Source organism: Nicotiana tabacum, chromosome 10 (genome assembly GCF_000715075.1).
Source record: "Nicotiana tabacum cultivar K326 chromosome 10, ASM71507v2, whole genome shotgun sequence".
Taxonomy (NCBI): Eukaryota; Viridiplantae; Streptophyta; class Magnoliopsida; order Solanales; family Solanaceae; genus Nicotiana; species Nicotiana tabacum.
In genome coordinates this window covers 110,816,808-110,825,551 of record NC_134089.1, presented here as the reverse complement: position 1 = coordinate 110,825,551, position 8,744 = coordinate 110,816,808, and the positions used below count along the sequence as shown (strand labels likewise).

The 8,744-nt window shown below is 42.3% G+C and overlaps 1 long non-coding RNA gene across 1 annotated transcript; it reads right to left on the bottom strand.

The window, feature by feature from the left end:
- Positions 1 to 4,933: 4,933 nt before the first annotated feature.
- Positions 4,934 to 7,745, bottom strand: LOC142164735 (uncharacterized). The gene is made up of 2 exons (XR_012695694.1): positions 7,094 to 7,745; positions 4,934 to 5,365 (listed from the first exon to the last, which is right to left on the bottom strand). It is a non-coding gene; the product is annotated as an uncharacterized LOC142164735 (long non-coding RNA).
- Positions 7,746 to 8,744: the final 999 nt, after the last annotated feature.

The window sequence follows — 8,744 nt, the reverse complement described above, 5'->3', positions numbered from 1 at the left end:
AAATGTTGTGCTCAACTCGACTCGTGTGCCTAACTCACACTGAACTGTTCTCCAAAAATGTAAGGTAAATTGTGTACCTCAATCCGAAAATGATAGACACAGGCACACCATGAAGACGGACAATCTCTCGAATATAGATCTCAGCTAACCTCTCGGAAGAATAGGAGACTGTCACAGGAATGAAATGTGCTGACTTGGTCAGCCTATCAACAATAACCCACACTGCATCGAACTTTCTCTGAGTTCGTGGGAGTCCAACAACGAAGTCCATAGTGATATGCTCCCACTTCCACTCATGAATCTCAATCTTCTGAAACAAACCACCCGGTCTCTGATGCTCGTACTTTACCTGCTGGCAATTCAAACACCGAGTCACATATGCAACAATATCCTTCTTCATCCTCCTCCACCAATAATGTTGCCGCAAATCCTAATACATCTTAGCGCCCGGATGAATAGAGTACCGGGAACTATAGGCCTCCTCTAAAATCAACTCTTGGAGTCCATCCACATTAGGCACACAAAATCGACCCTACAGCCTCAAAACTCAATCATCTCCTTATGTAACCTGTGTGGCACCATTGTGCTGCACCGTGTCCCTAAGGACACACAAATGAGGATCATCATACTGCCGATCTCATATACGCTCCAATAAAAAAAAAAGAACGAGCGGTTATGCAAGCTAACACACGGCTGGGCTCAGAAACATCCAACCTCGTGAACTGATTAGCCTGAACATCCAAAACAAGCGGTCTCTCACCAATTGGAATATATGCAAGACTGCCCATACTAGCTGACTTCCTACTCAAAGCATCGCCCACCACATTGGCCTTCCCCGGATGATATAAAATGGTGATATCATAGTCTTTCAATAGCTCCAACCACCTTCTCTACCTCAAATTTCGCTCCTTCTGCTTGAACAAATACTGCAGGCTCTTGTGATCCGTGAACATCTCATGACACGCCATACAGATAATGCCTTCAAATCTTCAATGCGTGAACAATGACTGCTAACTCCAAATCGTGAACTGGATAATTCTTCTCATGAATCTTCAATTGCCGCGAAGCATAAGCAATGACCTTGCCATCTTGCATTAACACCGCACCAAGTCCAATACGAGATGCATCACAATAAACTGTATATGGCCCTGAACCTGTGGGCGAAACCAACACCGGTGCCGCAGTCAAAGCTGTGTTGAGCTTCTGAAAGCTCGCCTCACACTCGTCCGACCACCTGAACTAGGCACCCTTCTAGCTCAACCTGGTCATCGGCTCTACAATAGATGAAAACCCCTCCACAAACCAACGGCAATAGCCTACCAAACCCAAGAAACTCCAGATCTCTGTAGCTGAAGGCCAGTTTTTAACTGCCTCTATCTTCTTCGGATCTACCTGAATACCCTCTGTTGATACAACACGACCCAAGAATGCAACTGAACTCAACCAGAACTCACACTTCGAAAACTTAGCATACAACTGACTATCTCTCAAAGTCTGAAGAACTACTCTCAGATGCTGCTCATGCTCCTCCCGGCTGCGGGAATAGATCAAAATATCATCAATGAAGATTATCACGAACGAATCTAAGTAAGGCTTGAACACCCGGGTCATCAAATCCATAAAAGCTTATGGGGCATTTGTCACCCCAAATGACATCACTAAGAACTCATAATGCACGTACAGAGTGCGAAAAGCTGTCTTAGGGACATCGGATGCCCTAATCCCCAACTGATGGTAACCATATCTCAAGTCAATCTTCGAAAATACCTTGTCACCCTGAAGTTGATCAAGTAAATCATCAATCCTCAGCAACGGATACTTATTCTTGATTGTAACCTTGTTCAACTACCAGTAATCTATACACATCCTCATTGATCCATCCTTCTTCTTAACAAACAACACCGGTGCACCCCAAAGCGAGACACTAGTCTAATGAAGCCTTTATCAAGCAAGTCTTGCAACTGCTCCTTCAATTCTTTCAACTCAGGCGGGGCCATTCGATACGGCACAATAGAAATGGGCTGGGTTCCCGGAGCCAAATCAATGCAAAAGTCAATATCCCTGTCGGGTGGCATACCCGGCAGCTCTGAAGAAAATACCTCAGGAAACTCACGAACAATAGGCACATAATCCATAGAAGGAACCTCAGTACTAGAATCACGAACATATGCCAAATAGGCCAAACACCCCTTCTCGGCCATTCGCTGAGCCTTCATATATGAGATAACCCTACGGGTAGAATGACTAGGAATCCCTCTCCACTCTAAACGAGGTAAACCCGGCAAGGCTAAGGTCACAGTCTTGGCATGACAGTCCAAGATAGCGTGGTAAGGTGATAACCAGTCCATCCCCAATATGACATCAAAATCAACCATGTCCAAAAGTAACAAATTTACTAGAGTCTCAAGACCCACAATCACAACTATACATGAACGATGGACATGATCCACCACAATAGAATCACCCACCGATGTAGACATATATACAGGAGCACTCAAAGAATCATTAGGCATGACCAGATACGGTGCAAAATAAGATGGCACATAGGAGTACGTAGACCCTGAATCAAATAGAACTGAAGCATCTCTAATACAAACCAGAACAGTACCTGTGATAACTGTATCGGAAGCCTCAGCCTCAGGTCTGGCTGAAAGAGCATAACATTAAGGCTAGGACCCACCACTCTAAACTACATCTCTAGGACGGCCTGCTGCGGGCTGGCCTCCACCTCTAGCGGCTTGAGCTCCACCTCTAATACCTCTACCTCCACCTCTAGCCCCCCTACCTCTACCTCTAGCTGGCTGAGTAGGCGGTGGAACACTCGGTGCCTAAACCATGGCACGGGAACCCTGGTGCTGAGAACTGCTCGGTGCTTGAGGACAAAATCTAGCAATATGCCTCGTGTTGCCACAAGTAAAACAAGCCCTCTGCCGCTGGGGTTGACGACCCTGAAAACTCTGAAGCGGAGGTGCACTGATAGAAGCTGGCTATGCGCTACAGGACTGCTGATCAAAATACTGTATGTGAGAACCACGAACACTTGGGGCACCGTGAGAAGCTTGAAGTGCTGAATGAAATGGCCTGGGAGGATAGCCCCTACCAAAAAACTCTCTGCCTCTAGATGAGGGACCACTAATGCCCAAATGAAGAAGCCTCTTGTCAGACCCCTGACCACTCCCTTATGATAGAACCATCTCGACTCTCCTGGCCACATTGGCCGCATCCTGGAAAGAAATCTCGCTCCCCGTCTCCTTAGCCATCTGCAATCGAATAGGCTGAATGAGACCCTCAATGAACCTCCTCTCTCTCTCTCTCTCTCTCTCTCAATGGAAAGTATAAGAAGAGCATGACGAGCCAAGTTAATAAATCTAGTCTCGTACTGAGTTACAGCCATAGAACCCTATTGGAGACGCTCAAACTGCCTTGATAGTTCTCCCTTTAAGTGATAGGAAGAAACTTCTCCAGAAATAATTGAGAAAATTGGTCCTAAGTCAAAGTTGGTGACCCAGCGGGTCTAGCCAAACAATAATCTCTCCACCAACGGATCCCAACAAATGAAAAGCTGCAAAGTCGACCCCATTGGTCTCCACTATCCCCATGTTCCGAAGAACCTCATGACAGTTATCTAAATAATCCTAGGGATCCTCAAAAAATGCACCGCTGAAAGTGGTAGTGAAGAGCTTGGTGAACCTGTCCAATCTCCACAAGGCATCAGCAGACATAGCTGCTCCATCATCGATCTGAGCTACCACACCCGGCTGAACTGCTCCAACTGGCTGAGTTGCCAGAGTCTGAAACTGGGGAGCCATCTGCTCCGAAGTGCGGTAGTAGGAGTCTGTGCTCCTCCCCCGGCTTGAGAGACGGCTGGTGCTACCGGAATTAAGCCCTACCCGGGTGACACTCTCCATAAGGCCAACTAGATGGACCAGAGCATCCTGGAGTACTCGGGGTAAAAATGAACCCCTCTGATACATGAGCAGGGCCCACCGGAACTGGCTGGGCCGAAACCTCATCATCAAACTCAACCTGAGGCTCCGCCGCTAGTGCTGCTGCTCTAGGCTAAGCTTTGCCCCTGCCTCGGCCTCCATCACGGCCTTGACCTCGCTGTCTCCCCCTCGTGGGAGCTGCTGTTGGGGGCTCGGGATACTGATCAGTGGATGAGAAAGCGCATGTTCTTGCCATCTGCTAAAGAACAGAGTATAAATTCAATTAGCATTGAGAAACCAAACGGCACGACAGGAAAGAATAGATGTGAAGTTTTTCCTAACTCTGTAGCCTCTGGGGGATAAATATAGACGTCTCCGAACCGATCTCTCAGACTCTACTAAGCTTGTCCGTGAATTGTGAGGCCTAACTAACCTAGAGCTCTGATACCAATATAATAGGTGATCAAACATCGAAATAATTAAAAAACCAGAAATGCGAAAGACGAAAACTTAATAGTTTAACCAAACATTGTTATATGAATCCGATATATAACACTACCCAAAATTTGGTGTCACAAAGTCACGGACTATCTACGAATACTACAAACAGAGGTTTAAAAGATAAGTACAAAGTTGTCTCTAAAATACATAAAAGAAACAGAATGGAAAGATAGAGGGAGACGCTAAGGCCTGTGGATGCCTACATGACTACTTCGGGTCGCCTATTGGACTGAAGACAGCAACCTCACTGCGGTCCAAAAGTTGTAGCACCGGGATCTGTACACAATTTAGAGTTTAGTATCAGCACAACCGACCCCATGTGCTGGTAAGTACCTAGCCTAACATCGGTGAAGTAGTGACGAGGCTAGGACCAGACTACCAAATAAACATGTGCAATTAAATCATATACAATGGAAAGATAAAAGCAGATAATTACAGCTAAAGATGGGAGGGGAAAACATGTTGCGGGGAATATCAGCTAACAAAAGAATACCAAAAGAGGAATGTAAAGAAACCAACATTTAAATGCCAACAAGAATAAGGAAAACAAACACAATATTCACTTTCATTTCTTCCTCATTGCAGGCGTGCAACCCGATCCCATTTCATATATCACCATGGCGGCGTGCCACACGATCCCATTTCATATATCTTGTTACAGCGGGCATCACCCTTCGTGCTTTTATTCTCGTTCTCACCATAAGAATCAATATTCACTTTTATTCTTTCTTGTTGCAGGCGTATAACCCGATCCCATTTCAAATATTACTGTGGCGGCGTGCCATCCGATCCCATTTCATATATCACCGTGGCAGCGTGCCACCCGATCCCATTTCATATATCTTGTTGCAGGCGTGCAACCCGATCCTATTTCATATATCACCGTGGCGGCGTGCCACCCGATCCCATTTCATATATCTTGTTGTAGGCGTGCAACCCTATCCCATTTGAAAAATCAACATCAATCATAAAAGAATCCCGGCAAGGAACACGAGTATAACAATAACATCCCGGCAAGGGAGACAATATCGTAAACAATAACATCACAGCAAGGGAAACAATATCATAACAATGACATCCCGGTAAGGGAACTAACAATGATAATCATTATATTAAGCATGAACAAATTATAATGAAGTCACAACAATTACCATACGAGACTCACGGGTATGCTTGACACCGACGTATAGATACTCGTCACCATGCTTATACGTCGTACTCCACAATTAACACATAGCAAATAAGATACAACTCCTAATCCCTCAAGCTAAGGTTAGACCAATCACTTACCTCGATGCCACGAAGAGAATTCAAGCCTCAACTACTGCTTTACCTCTTGTTTCCACTGTCACACCTCTTTTTTTACCACCGAAAGGGTATATAAGGGAGTTTTTTCCAATTTAAGTGACAATCGAAACGGGATTATTTTATTTAAAATTCAGAGTCATCACTTGGGATAGTTTATTGGTGTCCCAAGTCAATGGTTTAAAATCCCAAACCGAGGAATTTTGACTCTGTTTTACAGTCCGCAAAACACAGAGATCCGGGTCAGGAATTCTGTTAACCCGGGAGAATGTGTTAGGCATTCCCGGGTTCCGTAATTTTAGCACGGTTGCTCAACTATTATTAATTGACTTAGTTATCTGATTAATTACATATTTAAAACCTATGTGCATTTTATTCCTTTTAAAATCGCTTTTAATAATCCAATTGTTATACAACTAATTATTGATTGCACGATTGCGAATCATGTCACGAGAGCCGTACCCACGATCCACAACGTACTCATTTTATTTAAAAAGATTAAATTGTGGCCGGGTCACACAAATGTACCCCGAATTTGGAAATTAAGCATCACAACTACGTCATGGGAACCGTAACCGTAGCTATGACGGTTTATTTAATTAATGCTCCTAAAGCAAACTACTAGAGATTCATTTTTAATATCTAAATTATACGAAATTTATATGAGGGCCATGTATGATTAAAACGTGGATGGCTCACCCCGGAGTATTAGTAACCTATGAAAACTAATTTTATTATTAAGGAAGTTTGTTCGAAGTTGGACGAACGCATACCTTAATTTATATGGAAATCACTCACTTGCTCCTTTCAATCAAATAAGCAACTTGTTATGATGGATAATTTTACCAACCAAAAATTTAAACATTTTTCTTTACAAGCAAATTAAGCAAAACAAAAGATATGCATCAGTACGCAAGAAATTCACTTGCTTCCTAATTGTTTTTTAAGCATAGATAATTATTAGGATTGAGCCTTTGAAAATAGAAAAGGAATGTAAATCCTACTTGTGCCTGATATAAACGCAGGTTGCTAAGGCAGCTAAGCTTCTCGAAACCATATTTGTCAAACACTTAATTTCCACACAGATAATTTCTGACATAATATACATGAGACCTCTAAATGTAACTATGAGTAAATCACCATATGGAATAATAAGAAAAGTTTAAATATCATACATAAATTGTCAATAAGATGCTATAATCAATTTCACTGGCCATGCAGGCTCAGTAGCATGTTAAAATCAGATGTAGAATTAGAAAACAAGCGTTGACATATATAAACAGGTATGCGTAAACTAAATCCAAGCAAATCAATTTTAGAGGAAATGTGTAAGTGGTCGAATAAATGGAACTTGGACTTGCCTTGCAGAAAACTTTTGCGTAACAGCTTCGGTGATCTCTAGATCGACAATATTCCGGACTAGATCCACGTTTTCATTCCCAAAATCCCAGTAGAGGAGATCGAACCCACCCCAAAACAGAGAACCGGAACTGAAGCTAACGAACGGAAACTCTGTCTAACTCGAACTCGACGGCAATCGGACCCAACTTCAGCGACTCAAACCACGATCAAAAAGCTGCTCGTACTTGAACGGTTTGAGAGCTATTTGCAGCTTGTTTCGCTGCTTCTAATGGCTGGAGTTCAGAGGTGATTCAAGCGCGTTTCCGCTGGGCTTTTGATTGGGATTAAGGTCGTTTTTTCAGTTGTGTTTGTGTGTGACTGAAACTGGAAAGGAAGGGGTTGTTTTCCGGCGGGTTTCAGGCAGTGAGGTCTGATGGCTACTGATTTTCTGAGGCTGGGGATGAGGGAGACGACAGAGGCGGTAGAGTTAGGGTGGAGCTTCTTTTCATGGCTGCTGCGGCTTAAGCTTCCTTAGAGCTCTGGGTTTTTTCTTGTTGGCTTTTTTCATGAAGAAGAAGATCAGGTTGGGGTCCTTTTTTGTGTCAAGCGGCGCGGATAAAAATGTAAGGTTTTTTGCCTAGGTCAATTTAGGGATTAGGTACTATTATATAGGGTAGGTATTAGGTTAGGGGTATAGGCCTAGGAATTATGGGTTTGATAAAAAATTAGGCCTAAAAATTGCTCGAGCCCAAGTTTTATTCTTTCTCCGCGAACGAGCCTAAAAATACGATCTCATTTATTAATTAATCCTACTTAAGTAAAATAACCATTAAAATAAGACTGGCCGTTAAAACAAAACTATTTTTGGTATTTTTCAAGATTAAAAATGATTACAAAACATTAATGAAACTATTTTTTTTTTAATTTTTGTTTTCTTGTAATAAAATAAACTAAAAGAGTAAAAATTAGTTGAAATAGCTATATTATGCCTAAATTAAATATTTACGTACTAAAATATGAAAAATCTTGGAGAGGGTCAAAAATCACATGTCTACATCCACCACCAAATTCGCTTGTATCTAGCCACAAGTTACTTAACTATATTAATAAATGCTAAATGAATCAATTTTAATGCATGAAAATAAGTTTTCCAATGATTTTCCCAAAAAGTCAAAAATCGACCCTGGGCCCACATGGTCAAAACCTCAGGTTCGAAGCAAAACCCGATTACCCATTCACCCACGACTCCAAATGTATAATTTATTTTGAAATCGGACCTCAAATCGATGTCCAAATCCCAAAAATTTAAAAAATCTAAGTTCTACCCAAAACACCCAATTTCCCCCATGAAAACCCTTGATTTTTAGTTGAAACCATGTGAAAAGATGTTAAAGATTAAGGAAAACGAGTTAGAAATGACTTACAATCGATTTGAAAGAGTAGTTGTCTTTGAAAAATCGCCCAAAGATGTTTAGGTTTTGAAAAAGTTTGAAAAATGCTGAAATTTTCAGCTAAATTATGATTTAGCAGGTTGCAGATGTCGCAATTGTGACCAGGGTTCGCAATTGCGAATCCTTAATAAACTTGTTATCTTCGCATTTGCGATCAGATGTTTGCAATTGCGAACTCGCATTTGTGAAGGGAATGTCGCATTTGCGACAGCTGGGGATA